This window comes from Triticum dicoccoides, chromosome 4B, assembly GCF_002162155.2.
Source record: "Triticum dicoccoides isolate Atlit2015 ecotype Zavitan chromosome 4B, WEW_v2.0, whole genome shotgun sequence".
Taxonomy (NCBI): Eukaryota; Viridiplantae; Streptophyta; class Magnoliopsida; order Poales; family Poaceae; genus Triticum; species Triticum dicoccoides.
The window spans coordinates 643,036,769-643,052,220 of NC_041387.1; positions in this window are offsets into that span (position 1 = coordinate 643,036,769).

The window sequence follows — 15,452 nt, forward strand, 5'->3', positions numbered from 1 at the left end:
TCGAAAACCTTTGCCTTTTCTTCGCCCCTCTTCCGTTCCTCTATTTTCGCTTGCTTCTTGTGTGCTTGTGTGTTGGATTGATTGCTTGTCACGATGGCTTGATACGTCTCCAACGTATCTATAATTTTTGATTGCTCCATGCTACTTTATCTACTGTTTTGAACAATATTGGGCTTTATTATCCACTTTTATATTATTTTTGGGACTAACCAATTAATCGGAGGCCCAGCCCAGATTTGTTGTTTTATGCCTATTTCAGTGTTTCGAGGAAAAGGAATATCAGACGGAGTCAAAACGGAACGAAATCAACTGGAGAAGTTATTTTTGGAAGGAAAGCAACCTAATGGACTTGGAGTGCACGTCAGGGGAGTCCCGGGCTGCCCACGAGGGTGCCCCCCTGGGCGCGCCCCCATGCCTCGTGAGCACCCCGGAGGTCCACTGACGTACCCCCTGCACCCATATATACCTACGTACCCTAAAACTTCCATAACAGAAGATAGATCGGGAGTTCCGCCGCCGCAAGCCTCTGTAGCGACCAAAAACCAATCGAGACACTGTTCCGGCACCCTGTCGGAGGGGGATCCCATCACCGGAGGCCATCTTCATCATCACGGTGCTATCCATGACGAGGAGGGAGTAGTTCACCCTCGGGGCTGAGGGTATGTACCAGTAGCTATGTGTTTGATCTCTCTCTCTCGTGTTCTCTCTCGTGTTCCTCTATGGCACGATCTTGATGTATCCCGAGCTTTGCTATTCTAGTTGGATCTTATGATGTTTCTCCCCCTCTACTCTCTTGTGATGAATTGAGTTTCCCCTTTGAAGTTATCTTATCGGATTGAGTCTTTTATGAGAACACTTGATGTATGTCTTGCCGTGATTATCTGTGGTAACAATGGGATATCATGTGCCACTTGATGTATGTTTTGGTGATCAACTTGCGGGTTTCGTGACATTGGGAACCTATGCATAGGGGTTGGCACACGTTCTTGACTCTCCGGTAGTAGCTTTGGGGCACTCTTTGAAGTACTTTTATGTTGGTTGGATGAATCTGAGATTGTGTGACGCATATCGTATAATAATGCCCACGGATACTTGAGGTGACAATGGAGTATCTAGGTGACATTAGGGTCTTGGTTGATTTGTGTCTTAAGGTGTTATTCTAGTACGAACTCTATTATAGATCAACCCGAAAGAATAACTTTGAGGTGGTTTCATACCCTACCATAATCTCTACGTTTGTTCTCCGCTATTAGTGGCTTTGGAGTGACTCTTTGTTGCATGTTGAGGGCTTGTTATATGATCTATCTATGTTATTATTGTTGAGAGAACTTGCACTAGTGAAAGTATGAACCCTAGGCCTTGTTTCCTACCATTGCAATACCGTTTACGCTCACTTTTATCACTCTCTACCTTGCTGTTTTTATTATTTCAGATTACAAAAACCTATATCTAGTATCTATTTTGCACTTGTATCACCATCTCTTCGCCGAACTAGTGCACCTATACAATTTGCCATTGTATTGGGTGTGTTGGGGACACAAGAGACTCTTTGTTATTTGGTTGCAGGGTTGTTTGAGAGAGACCATCTTCATCCTGCGCCTCCTATGGATTGATAAACCTTAGGTCATCCACTTGAGGTAAATTTGCTACTGTCCTACAAACCTGTGCACTGGTAGGCCCAACAACGTCTACAAGAAGAAGGTTGTGTAGTAGACATCAAGCTCTTTTCTGGCGCCTTTGCCGGGGAGGTTAGCACTTGAAGGTGTATCTTTAGATCTTGCAATCGAATCTTTTTGTTTCTTGTTTTAGCACTAGTTTAGATTATAAAAGAAAACTACCAAAAAAATGGAGTTAAGTTTGTCTCATACGCTTCGTCTTTTTAATATCTTTCGTGAGAATGATGGAAAGGAAAATTGTGCTCAAGTGCTAGAAGAAGAATTAAATAGAATGCTTGGCATAAAATATGTGAACGATGAGCATGATTGCAATGTTGTTAGTATGAATTCCCTGAATACCCATGATGCTAATGATATGCAAAGCCACAAGCTTGGGGAAGCTATGTTTGATGAATATGATAATTTTTGTCCCCCAAGATTTGATGAGAAAATTTACTATGATGAAAGCATGCCTCCTATCTATGATGATTATTGTGATGACACGTATGCTTTAAAGAATAATGATAACAATGAAACGTGTCATCTTGAACTTAATTTTCAATCACATGATAGTTATTTTGTTGAGTTTGCTCCCACTACTATTCATGAGAAGAAATTTGCTTATGTGGAGAGTAGTAAATTTTCTATGCTTGTAGATCATGAAAAGAATGCCTTAGGTGCTGGTTATATTGTTGAATTCATTCATGATGCTACTGAAAATTATTATGAGAGAGGAACATATGCTTGTAGGAATTGCAATAATGTCAAGTTTCCTCTCTATTTGCTTAAAGTTTTGAAGCTATGCTTGTTTTACCTTCCTATGCTTGTTGATTATTATTCCCCTAAGTCGTTTTCTCACAAAATCCCTATGCATAGGAAGTGGGTTAGGCTTAAATCTGCTAGTCATTTTCTTCATGATGCTCCTGTTATGTTTCAATTCTTATCTTTTATGTGAGCATCATTGCTACATCATGCCTAGCTAGAAAGGCAATAAAGAAAAGCTCTTGTTGGGAGACAACCCAATATTTATCCTTACTGTTTTTGTGTGTCCACATGATTATTCTACTGTAGTAATCATGTTTTATAGCTTTTGTTTCAATAAAGTGCCAAGTAGAACCTTTGGGAAGACTTGGGTGAAGTTTATGTGATCTTGCTGTGAAAAACAGAAATTTTAGCGCTCACGAGATTAGCTGCCATTTTTTACTGGAGAGTGCTTTTAGGTTGATTATTTTTGAAGATGATTAATAGACAAATTGGTAAGGTCCAACAATTTATTTCACAATTTTTGGGGTTCCATAAGTATACGTTTTATACAGATTACTACAGACTGTTCTGTTTTTGACAGATTCTGTTTTCTATGTGTTGTTTGCTTATTTTGATGCATCTATGGCTAGTATTAAGTGGTATGAACCATAGAGAAGTTATAATACAGTATATATTACACCAAAATGAATTTAGAATGAGTTAATTACAGTACCTAAGTGGTGGTTTTATTTTCTTATACTAACGGAGCTTACGAGTTTTGTGTTGAGTTTTGTGTGGTTGAAGTTTTCAAGTTTTGGGTAAAGATTCGATGGACTATGGAATAAGGAGTGGCAGGAGCCTTATCTTGGGGATTCCCAAGGCACCCCAAGGTAATATTCAAGGACAACCAAGCAACTAAGCTTGGGGATGCCCCGGAAGGCATCCCCTCTTTCGTCTTTGTTCATCGGTAACTTTACTTGGAGCTATATTTTTATTCACCACATGATATGTGTTTTGCTTGGAGCGTCATTTTATTTTGCTAGTTTTTGCTTGCTGTTAGTTAGAATAATGTTTTGCATCTTTAGTTTCAATAAAAAAAGTCAAGTATAGCCTTTACCATGCTTATTCTGCTAGTATACATGTTGCTGTTTGGAAACAGAAAGTTTACCGCTGTTGCAAAAATTCCCTAGAAAATTCAGAGAACGGTATAGCATTGAATATTTTTGCATATTAAGATCTGATAAATTTATTACAGTGGGAATTTTAGTTCATAATTTTTGGAGTCAGGAAAGTATTGATACTCTTGCATTCTTTACAGACTATACAGTTTTGACAGATTGCTGTTATGGTTGCATTGTTTGCATATGTTTGCTTGTTTAATGATTCTATTTGACGATAGGAGTATTAATTATGCAGATACATTTAGTATTCAATGTTGAATAATAATTTTAGTGATTTGTTACAGTAGAAGATGATAAGGTTTTACATTGGTTTATACTAACCTATCTCACGAGTTCTTGTTGAGTTTGTTGTGAATGAAGCTTTTGATAAAAAGAGAAACCATGATATGAGAGGAATTAAGGAGACACAAAAGTTCAAGCTTGGGGATTCCCAAGGCACCCCAAGATATTATTTCAAGAAGTCTCAAGCATCTAAGCTTGGGGATGCCCCGGTAGGCATCCCACCTTCCTTCTTCAACAACTATCGGTTAGTATCGGTTGAGCCTAAGTTTTTGCTTCTTCACATGAGTTGTGCTATCCTTGCAATGTAGTTTTATTTAGATTTTCTTGCTGTTTTAATAAGTATCAAGATCTGAAATTCTTTAATGAGATAGATCCATACACAAATTGGAATTTGCTAGAATACTCTATGTGCTTCACTTATATCTTTTGAGCTTGATAATTTTTGCTCTAGTGCTTCACTTATATCTTTTAGAGCACGGTGGTGGATTTGTTTTAAAGAAACTATTGAACTCTCATGCTTCACTTAGAATATTTTGAGAGTCGTTAATAGCATGGTAATTTGCTTAATATTAATATACTTGGTATTCAAGATATGTGAAACTTTCTTTTGAGTGTGTTGAATACTAAGATAAGTTTGATGCTTGATAATTGTTTTGAGATATGGAGGTGATAATATCAAAGTGATGCTAGTTGGGTGATGATGAATTTAAGGAATGCTTGTGTTGAAGTTTGTGATTCCCGTAGCTTGCACGTATGGTGAACCGCCTTGTGATGAAGTCAGAGCACAATTTTATTTATTGATTGTCTTCCTTATGAGTGGCGGTCGGGGACGAGCGATGGTCTTTTCCTACCAATCTATCCCCCTAGGAGCATGCACGTAGTGCTTTGGTTTTTGATGACTTCTAAATTTTTGCAACAAGTGCATGAGTTCTTTTGATTAACATTGAGTCCATGGATTATACGCACTCTCACATTTCCACCATTGCTAGGCTCTCTTGTGGCGCGCAACTTTCGCCGGTACCATACACCCACCATATACCTTCCTCAAAACAGCCACCATACCTACCTATTATGGCATTTCCATAGCCATTCCGAGATATATTGCCATGCAACTTTCCACCGTTCCGTTCATATGACACGCATTACTTTTGTCATATTGCTTTTTGAATGAACATGTAGTTGACATTGTATTTGTGGCAAAGCCACCGTCCATAATTCTTTCATACATGTCACTCTTGATTCATTGCATATCCCGGTACACCGCCGGAGGCATTCATATAGAGTCATATTTTGTTCTAAGTATCGAGCTGTAATTGTTGAGTTGTAAGAAAAATAAAAGTGAGATGATCGTCATTATTAGAGCATTGTCCCAGTGAGGAAAGGATGATGGAGGCGATGATTCCCCCATAAGACGGGATGAGACTCCGGACGAAATATCTTTAAAAAAAGAGGCCATAACAAAAGAGAAAAGGCCCAATAAAAAAATGATGAGAGAAAAAGAGAGAAGTGACAATGCTATTATCCTTTTACCACACTTGTGCTTCAAAGTAGCACCGTGATCTTCATGATAGAGAGTCTCATATGTCGTCACTTTCATATACTAGTGGGAATTTTTCATTATAGGACTTGGCTTGTATATTCCAATGATGGGCTTCCTCAAAAGTGCCCTAGGTCTTCGTGAGCAAGCAAGTTGGATGCACACCCACTTAGTTCCTTTTGTTGAGCTTTCATATACTTATAGCTCTAGTGCATCCGTTGCATGACAATCCCTACTCACTCACATTGATATCTATTAATGGGCATCTCCATAGCCCGTTGATACGCCTAGTTGATGTGAGACTATCTTCTCCTTTTTTGTCTTCTCCACAAATACCACTCTATTCCACATATAGTGCTATGTCCATGGCTCACGCTCATGTATTGCGTGAAAGTTGAAAGAGTTTGAGATTATTAAAATATGAAACAATTGCTTGGCTTGTCATTGGGGTTGTGCATGATTTAAATATTTTTGTGGGGAAGATGGAGCTTAGCCAAACTATATGATTTTTTAGGGATAACTTTCTTTTGGCCAAGCTATTTTGAGAAGACATGATTGCTTTGATTAGTATACTTGAAGTATTATTACTTTTATGTCAATATGAACTTTTGTCTTGAATCTTATGGATCTGAATATCATGTCACAATTAAGAAGATTTACATTCAAATTATGCCAAAGTATCACTCCGCATCAAAAATTCTTTTTTATCATTTACCTACTCGAGGACGAGCAGGAATTAAGCTTGGGGATGCTTGATACGTCTCCAACGTATCTATAATTTTTGATTGCTCCATGCTACTTTATCTACTGTTTTGGACTATATTGGGCTTTATTATCCACTTTTATATTATTTTTGGGACTAACCTATTAACCGGAGGCCCAACCCAGATTTGTTGTTTTATGCCTATTTCAGTGTTTCGAGGAAAAGGAATATCAGACGGAGTCAAAATGGAACGAAATTAGCTGGAGAAGTTATTTTTGGAAGGAAAGCAACCTAATGGACTTGGAGTGCACGTCAGGGGAGTCCCGGGCTGCCCACGAGGGTGGGGGCGCCCCCGTCCCCCCCTCGGGCGCGCCCCCTGCCTCGTGAGCACCCCGGAGGTCCACCGACGTACCCCCTGCACCCATATATACCTACGTACCCTAAAACTTCCAAAAAAGAAGATAGATCGGGAGTTCCGCCGCCGCAAGCCTATGTAGCCACCAAAACCCAATTGGGACCCTATTCCGGCACCCTGCCGGAGGGGGATCCCATCACCAGAGGCCATCTTCATCATCTCAGCGCTATCCATGACGAGGAGGGAGTAGTTCACCCTCGGGGCTGAGTGTATGTACCAGTAGCTATGTGTTTGATCTCTCTCTCTCGTGTTCTCTCTCGTGTTCCTCTATGGCACGATCTTGATGTATCCCGAGCTTTGCTATTGTAGTTGGATCTTATGATGTTTCTCCCCCTCTACTCTCTTGTGATGAATTGAGTTTCCCCTTTGAAGTTATCTTATCGGATTGAGTCTTTTATGAGAACACTTGATGTATGTCTTGCCGTGATTATCTGTGGTGACAATGGGATATCATGTGCCACTTGATGTATGTTTTGGTGATCAACTTGCGGGTTTTGTGACATTGGGAACCTATTCATAGGGGTTGGCACGCGTTCTTGACTCTCTGGTAGTAGCTTTGGGGCACTCTTTGAAGTACTTTTATGTTGGTTGGATGAATCTAAGATTGTGTGACGCATATCGTATAATCATGCCCACGGATACTTGAGGTGACAATGGAGTATCTAGGTGACATTAGGGTCTTGGTGGATTTGTGTCTTAAGGTGTTATTCTAGTACGAACTCTTTTATATATCGATCCGAAAGAATAACTTTGAGGTGGTTTCGTACCCTACCATAATCTCTACTTTTGTTCTCCGCTATTAGTGGCTTTGGAGTGACTCTCTGTTGCATGTTGAGGGCTTGTTATATGATCTATGTATGTTATTATTGTTGAAAGAACTTGCACTAGTGAAACTATGAACCCTAGGCCTTGTTTCTTACCATTGCAATATCGTTTATGCTCACTTTTATCGCTCGCTACCTTGCTGTTTTTATTATTTCAGATTACAAAAACCTATATCTACTATCTATTTTGCACTTGTATCACCATCTCTTCGCCGAACTAGTGCACCTATACAATTTGCCATTGTATTGGGTGTGTTGGGGACACAAGAGACTCTTTGTTATTTGGTTGCAGGGTTGTTTGAGAGAGACCATCTTCATCCTACGCCTCCTACGGATTGATAAACCTTAGGTCATCCACTTGTGGTAAATTTGCTACTGTCCTACAAACCTGTGCACTTGCAGGCCCAACAACGTCTACAAGAAGAAGGTTGTCTAGTAGACATCATGGCTCAGTATAATACTAAATTGTGTGACTTTTCCAACACCAACAACAATGATTTTATTAGCACTCCGATTGCTCCTACTACTAATGCTGAATCTTGTGAAATTAATGCCGCTTTGTTGAATCTTGTTATGAAAGATCAATTTTTTGGCCTTCCTAGTGAAGATGTCGCATCCCATCTAAACAATTTCGTTGATTTATGCGATATGCAAAAGAAGAAAGATGTGGATAATGATATTGTTAAATTGAAGCTATTTTCCTTTTTGCTTAGAGATCATGATAAAACTTGGTTCTCATCTTTGCCTAAAAATACTATTGATTTATGGAATAAGTGCAAAGATGCTTTTATCTCTAAGTATTTTCCTCCTGCTAAGATCATCTCCCTTATGAACAATATTAGGAATTTTAAACAACTTGATCGTGAGCATGTTGCACAAGCTTGGGAGAGGATGAAATTAATGATATGTAATTGCCCTACACATGATTTGAATTCTTGGATGATTATACAAAAAATTTATGCCGGATTGAATTTTGCTTCTAAAAATCTTTTAGATTCTACCACGAGAGGCACTTTTATGGAAATCACCTTAGGAGAGGCTACTAAGCTCCTAGATAATATTATGGTTAATTATTCTCAATGGCACACCGAAAGATCCACTAGTAAAAAAGTTCATGCGATTGAACAGATTAATGTTTTGAGTGGAAAGATGGATGAACTTATGAAATAATTTGCTAATAAAAGTGTTTCTTCTGATCCTAATGATATGCCTTTGTCCACTTTGATTGAGAATAACAATGAATCTATGGATGTGAATTTTGTTGGTAGGAACAATTTTGGTAACAACGCGTATAGGGGCAATTTTAATCCTAGGCCGTTTCCAAGTAATTCCTCTAATAATTATGGTAATTCCTACAACAAATCTTACGGAAATTGTAATAAGATTCCCTCTGATTTTGATAATAGTGTTAAAGAATTTATGAGTTCGCAAAAGAATTTCAATGCTTTGATTAAAGAAAAATTGCTTAAGATTGATGAATTGGCTAGGAACGTGGATAAATTTCTCGTGATGTTGATTCTTTAGAAACTTATATATATTCCACCTAAGCATGATACAAAAGAGTCTCTCAAGGCCATGAGAATTTCCATTGATGAGTGCAAAGAAATAACCGTTGAGATGTGTGCTAAAAAAGATTGGTTTGTAAAAGCGTGTTATTCTAGTTTTCATGATAATAATGATGAAGATCTAAAAGTGATTGATGTGAATCCTATTAAATTTTTGCTTTCCAATATGAATCTTGATAAAGATGGGACTGGAGATGAGTGAACTTTAGTTAAAAGGCATCCCAATGATTCAGATTTTTTAGATCTAGATGCAAAAATTGATAAAAGTGGGATTGAAGAGGTCAAAACTTTAAGTAGCAATGAACCCACTATTTTGGATTTCAAGGAATTTAATTATGATAATTGTTCTTCAATGGATTGTATTTCCTTGTTGCAGTCTGTGTTAAATTCTCCTCATGCTTATAATCAAAATAAAGCTTTTACTAAACATATCGTTGATGCTATGATGCAATCTTTTGAAGAAAAGCTTGAAGTAGAAGTTTATATTCCTAGAAAACTTTATGATGAGTGGGAACCTACTATTAAGATTAAGATTAAAGATTATGAATTCTATGCTTTGTGTGATTTGTGTGCTAGTGTTTCCATGATTCCAAAAACTTTGTGTGATGTCCTAGGTTTTCGTGAATTTGATGATTGTTCTTTAAATTTGCATCTTGCAGATTCCACCATTAAGAAACATATGGGAAGTATTAATGATGTTCTTATTGTTGTAAATGGGAATTATGTGCTCGTAGATTTCATTGTTCTTGATATAGATTGCAATCCTACATGTCCTATTATTCTTGGTAGACCTTTCCTTAGAACGATTGGTGCAATTATTGACATGAAAGAAGGAAACATTAGATTCCAATTTCCATTAAGGAAAGACATGGAAAACTTTCCTAGGAATAATATTAAATTACCTTATGAATCTATTATGAGAGCCACTTGTGGATTGCATACCAAAGATGGCAATACCTACATCTATTCTTGTTTTTATGCCTAGCTAGGGGCGTTAAACGATAGCGCTTGTTAGGAGGCAACCCAATTTTATTTTTGTTCTTTACTTTTTGCTCCTTATTAGTAATAGATAATTCATATATACTCTGGTTAGATGTGGTTTTAATTTTTAATTAGTGTTTGTGCCAAGTAGAACCTTTGGAAGACTTGGGTGAAAGTCAATGTGATCGTGCTGTAAAAAACAGAAACTTTGCACTCACGAGATTAGCTGTCATTTTTTATATAAGAGTAATTTAGGTTGATTATTTTTTAATAAGATTAATAGACAAATTCATCACGTCCACCAATTTATTTCAGAATGTTTGGACTTACAGAAGTATGTGAGAGTTACAGATTAATACATACTGTTCTGTTTTTGATAGATTCTGTTTTCGTGTGTTGTTTGCTTATTTTGATGAATCTATTTGTAGTATCGGGGGTATGAATCATAGAGAAGTTGGAATACAGTAGGTTTTACACCAATATAAATAAATAATGAGTTCACAACAGTACCTTAAAGTGGTGATTTATTTTCTTATACTAATGGAGCTCATGAGATTTTCTTTTGAAGTTTTGTGTTGTGAAGTTTTCATGTTTTGGGTAAAGATTTGATGGACTTTGGAATAAGGAGTGGAAAGATCCTAAGCTTGGGGATTCCCAAGGCACCCCAAGGTAAAATTCAAGGGCAACCAAAATCCTAATTTTGGGGATGCCCCGGAAGGCATCACCTTTTTCATATTTGTCTATCAGTAACTTTACTTGAGGCTATATTTTTATTCACCACATGATATGTGTTTTGCTTGGAGCATCTTGTATGATTTGAGTCTTTGCTTTTTAGTTTACCACAATCATCCTTGATGTACACACCTTTTGGGAGAGACTCGCATGATTCATGATTTGTTAGAATACTCTATGTGCTTCACTTATATCTTTTGAGCTAGACAATATTGCTCTATTGCTTCACTTATATCTTTTTAGAGCACGGCGGTGGTTTATTTTATAGAAATTGTTGAACTCTCATCCTTCCTTTATATTATTTTGAGAGTATTTTAGAACAGCATGGTAATTTGCTTAGTTTATAAAATTAGTCCTAATATGATGGGCATCCAAGATGGGTATAATAAAAACTTTCATATGAAGTGCATTGAATACTATGAAAAGTTTGATTCTTTATGATTGTTTTGAGATATGAAGATGGTGATATTAGAGTCATTCTAGTAGAGTAGTTGTGAATTTGAGAGATACTTGTGTTAAAGTTTGTGATTCCCGTAGCATGCACTTATGGTGAATCGTTATGTGATGAAGTTGGAGCATGATTTATTTATTGATTGTCTTCCTTATGAGTGGAGGTCAAGATCGCACGATGGTTAACTCCTACCAACCCTTCCCCTAGGAGCATGCGTGTAGTACTTTGTTTTGATGACTTGTAGATTTTTGCAATAAGTATGTGAGTTCTTTATGACTAATGTTGAGTCCATGGATTATACGCACTCTCACCCTTCCACCATTGCTAGCCTCTCTTGTGTCACGCAATTTTCGCCGATACCATACACCCACCATATAACTTCCTCAAAACAGCCACCATACCTACCTATTATGGCATTTCCATAGCCATTCCGAGATATATTGCCATGCAACTTTCCACCGTTCCATTTATTATGACACGCTCCATCATTGTCATATTGCTTTGCATGATTATGTAGTTGACATCGTATTTGTGGCAAAGTCACCATTCATAATTCTTTCATACATGTCACTCTTGAATCATTGCACATCCCGGTATACCGCCGGAGGAATTCACATAGAGTCATATTTTGTTCTAAGTATTGAGTTGTAATTCTTGAGTTGTAAGTAAATAAAAGTGTGCCGATCTTCATTATTAGAGCATTGTCCCATGTGAGGAAAGGATGATGGAGACTATGATTCCCCCACAAGTCGGGATGAGACTCCAAACGAAAAATAAATAAATAAGAGGCCATAAAAAAAGAGAAGGCCCAAATAAAAAAATGAGAGAAAAAGAGAGAAGGGGCAATGTTACTATCCTTTTTCCACACTTGTGCTTCAAATTAGCACCATGATCTTCATGATAGAGAGTCTCATATGTTGTCACTTTCATATACTAGTTGGAATTTTCATTATAGAACTTGGCTTGTATATTCCAATAATGGGCTTCCTCAAAGTGCCCTAGGTCTTCGTGAGCAAGCGAGTTGGATGCACACCTACTTAGTTCCTTTTTGAGCTTTCATACACTTATAGCTCTAGTGCATCCGTTGCATGGAAATCCCTACTCACTCACATTGATATCTATTGATGGGCATCTCCATAGCTCGTTGATACGCCTAGTTGATGTGAGACTATCTTCTCCTTTTTATCTTCTCCACAACCACCATTCTATTCCACCTATAGTGCTATGTCCATGGCTCATGCTCATGTATTGCGTGAAGATTGAAAAAGTTTGAAAATACTAAAGTATGAAACAATTGCTTTGCCGAAACCGGGGTTGTGCATGATTTAAATATTTGGTGTGATGAAGATAGAGCATAGCCAGACTATATGATTTTGTAGGGATAGCTTTCTTTGGCCATGTTATTTTGAGAAGACGTGATTGCTTTGTTACTATGCTTGAAATATTATTGTTCATATGTCAATATTAAACTTTTGTCTTGAATCTTTCGGATCTGAACATTCATGCCACAATAAATAAAATTACATGGATAAATATGTTAGGTAGCATTCCACATCAAAAATTCTATTTTTATAATTTACCTACTCGAGGACGAGCAGGAACAAAGCTTGGGGATGCTTGATACGTTTCCAATGTATCTATAATTTTTTATTATTCCATGCTATTATATTGTCTGTTTTGGATGTTTAATGGGCATTAATATGCTATTTTATATTATTTTTAGAACTAACCTATTAACCGAGGGCCCAGTGCTAGTTTTTGTTTTTTTGCTTACTAGCTAAGTGCCCGTGTGTTGCAACGGGGATACAAATTCTAGTGTTTGGATGCACAAATTTCAGTGGTTCAGCATCAACCGTGTCAAACATATACTTATGGTCCTCATGCATATTCAATAACTACCCCCCCCCCCCACACACACACACAGTAATTGTGCACCTGTTAATACCACTTAATTACAAATATTGGAAGCAAAAGAAATCGTAACATAAAATGTTTGGCCACACCAATTGCAGCTATTTCTTGTTGGAAATTTAATTTTCTACGAGAAGGATTCAACTTGAGCAATTATAGCTTGTCTTATTAAATTCGAAGAGTTGTGTTATTGCATACTTGTCAATCAAGCAAACAGTGTATTTGCCAAATACAAAATTATAGGGTTAGTGTCCAAAAGAACGAACATCAACTTGTAAGAATGGACCTACACACTTTGTTATCTTCAGTCTGTAAAATCGCTCCTATGCCACTTGGAGATTCAGAGATAGATCACATTCCAAGTGTCAGGTCCTTAATATAATTCTCAAGAATACATGCGAAGTTTGAAGCACTTCATAGACAAGATGAATCTGGTGATTCTAGAAAGTTACTTGAGAAAATTAAAAAAAAGTATTGAATAGTTCCTAAGGAAAATTGTAACTTGTCGATGATTCTCATGAGCAGCAAAGTTGGCTAGAACTTAGAAAATATTGCCTTTGACTATAAGGCCTCCTTTTACTAACTAAAATTGCATCCTATATGAGGTAAAATGTAGCTAGGTATTTACGAACTGAGACAGCTACGTGTAGCAAGAGAAAGCGAAGATCTAACAGAACACAAATTTAATTAGTTATTGCTCTTGTACTATGCTCCATACAGGAAGTATTATGCCACCCAAACTATTAAAGTAACTTCAGAATCTAGGCAACTTAATCCCAGTAATATAGAATATTGAAACAAACAACATGGTGAAGAACTGACAAGTATAGTGTCACCATTCAGTCATTCAATATATATAGATAATAAATAGCTATAGCCTGCAATTACGCTCAGGTTCTTCTGCACTATGACATGATAAGACCATATGCTTATGTGATTCTTGGAAGGTTATTCAGTAAATAAAATATCAATGATATCAGATGAAAACACTACCGCCAGAAACAACCGGCCATGACTTAGCATCAGTTCTGGCAAAACTGCAATGAAAATTGTTCCACCAAGTAGTTGTACAGGTGTGACAGTACTATTGCTATACCTTCTTGATCCATGGAACTTTAATATGTTTTGGACCGCTGCTTGGGGCTGCCGAGTGTGACGAGTTCTCCTCGCGTCATGAGGCTATCCCTAGGTATGCGCGATTCACCCAATCCACTGCGACCTCAATCTAATCCGGCATTGGCAGGAGACTATAGGAAGGTCCTTTAGAAGGTTATTGTTGCCTTGACAACCGTCGGCTGACTCGGGTCTTCCCTGCCGCCCTGTTGCAGCAATCGATGGCTTGCTATCTTCTTCATTAGTACGGCATCTAGGAATCCATGTACGAGCTACCAGCCTCGGCCTGCATTCTGAGGAATTGATCTTATTACTTTACTTAGAGATTGATTAATACTTTCTTACTCATGAAGATAAATTGATCTTTTGCATTCTCTTCTTCTCAACCAGGCTTGATAATTGTTACACAGTTTCCTTATTACGTGGATGTGTAGATAAACCTAGAGGCCCGGACTTTGCTCGGAAACTCAATGGACGTCCGGAGAACGTGATCCCAGGAGAAACTAAGCTATATAGTCCTTACGGCCAAAGCTCCTCTCTGAGTCGCCCGCACCTGACCTGCAGAACAAAAACAGAGGAAGATGAGGTAGGGGGCATGAACTGAGAGGGTATAATGGCCGGTAACCGGATCGGCACCATGTACGAGCCCAGCGGCGGTGGGCCCTGGGAGGCCACGAGCTAAGGCCGACGCCCTCCTCAACGTCGAAGTCAAAGTAGCTCCAGCTGGCTGCTTCAAATCCTTTTGTCGCCGGCTTCGGCGGCCTCGCTCCATCATAGGTGGCAGGTTCCGGACGGGAACTGAGCACGGGGGTGGGGGTGGGGGGGCGACGCCGGATTCGGTGGCGACCAGATCGGAAGAGGAAGAGGTGGGTTCGAGAGCGATAGAGAGAGATCCCTTTTTCATTTTATCCTTTGGCAATCTCCTCATGTTTGTAAGATCTTGGTATATATATATATCCAATTGGATGTAAGTTAGCATGTATTATTATTGTTGACATCACCCCTATCTTTCTCAGTGTTCGGTTGAAACTCCATAAGCACAAGTATTGCGTGGGTGTTAGCAATTGTAGAAGACTATATGATAGTTGAGTATGTGGACTTGCTGAAAAGCTCTATTCTAGACTCTTTTTGATGTTATGATAAATTGCAATTGCTTCAATGACTGAGATTATAGTTTGTTAGCTCCCAATGAAGTTTTTGAACCATACCTGACATTGTGAATTGATTGTTACTTGAGCACAAGAAATCATATGACAATATCTATATATGTTACTGTTATAAGAAAGATCATGATGCCCTCATGTCCGTATTTTATTTTTATCGACACCTCTATCTCTAAACATGTGGACATATTTTTC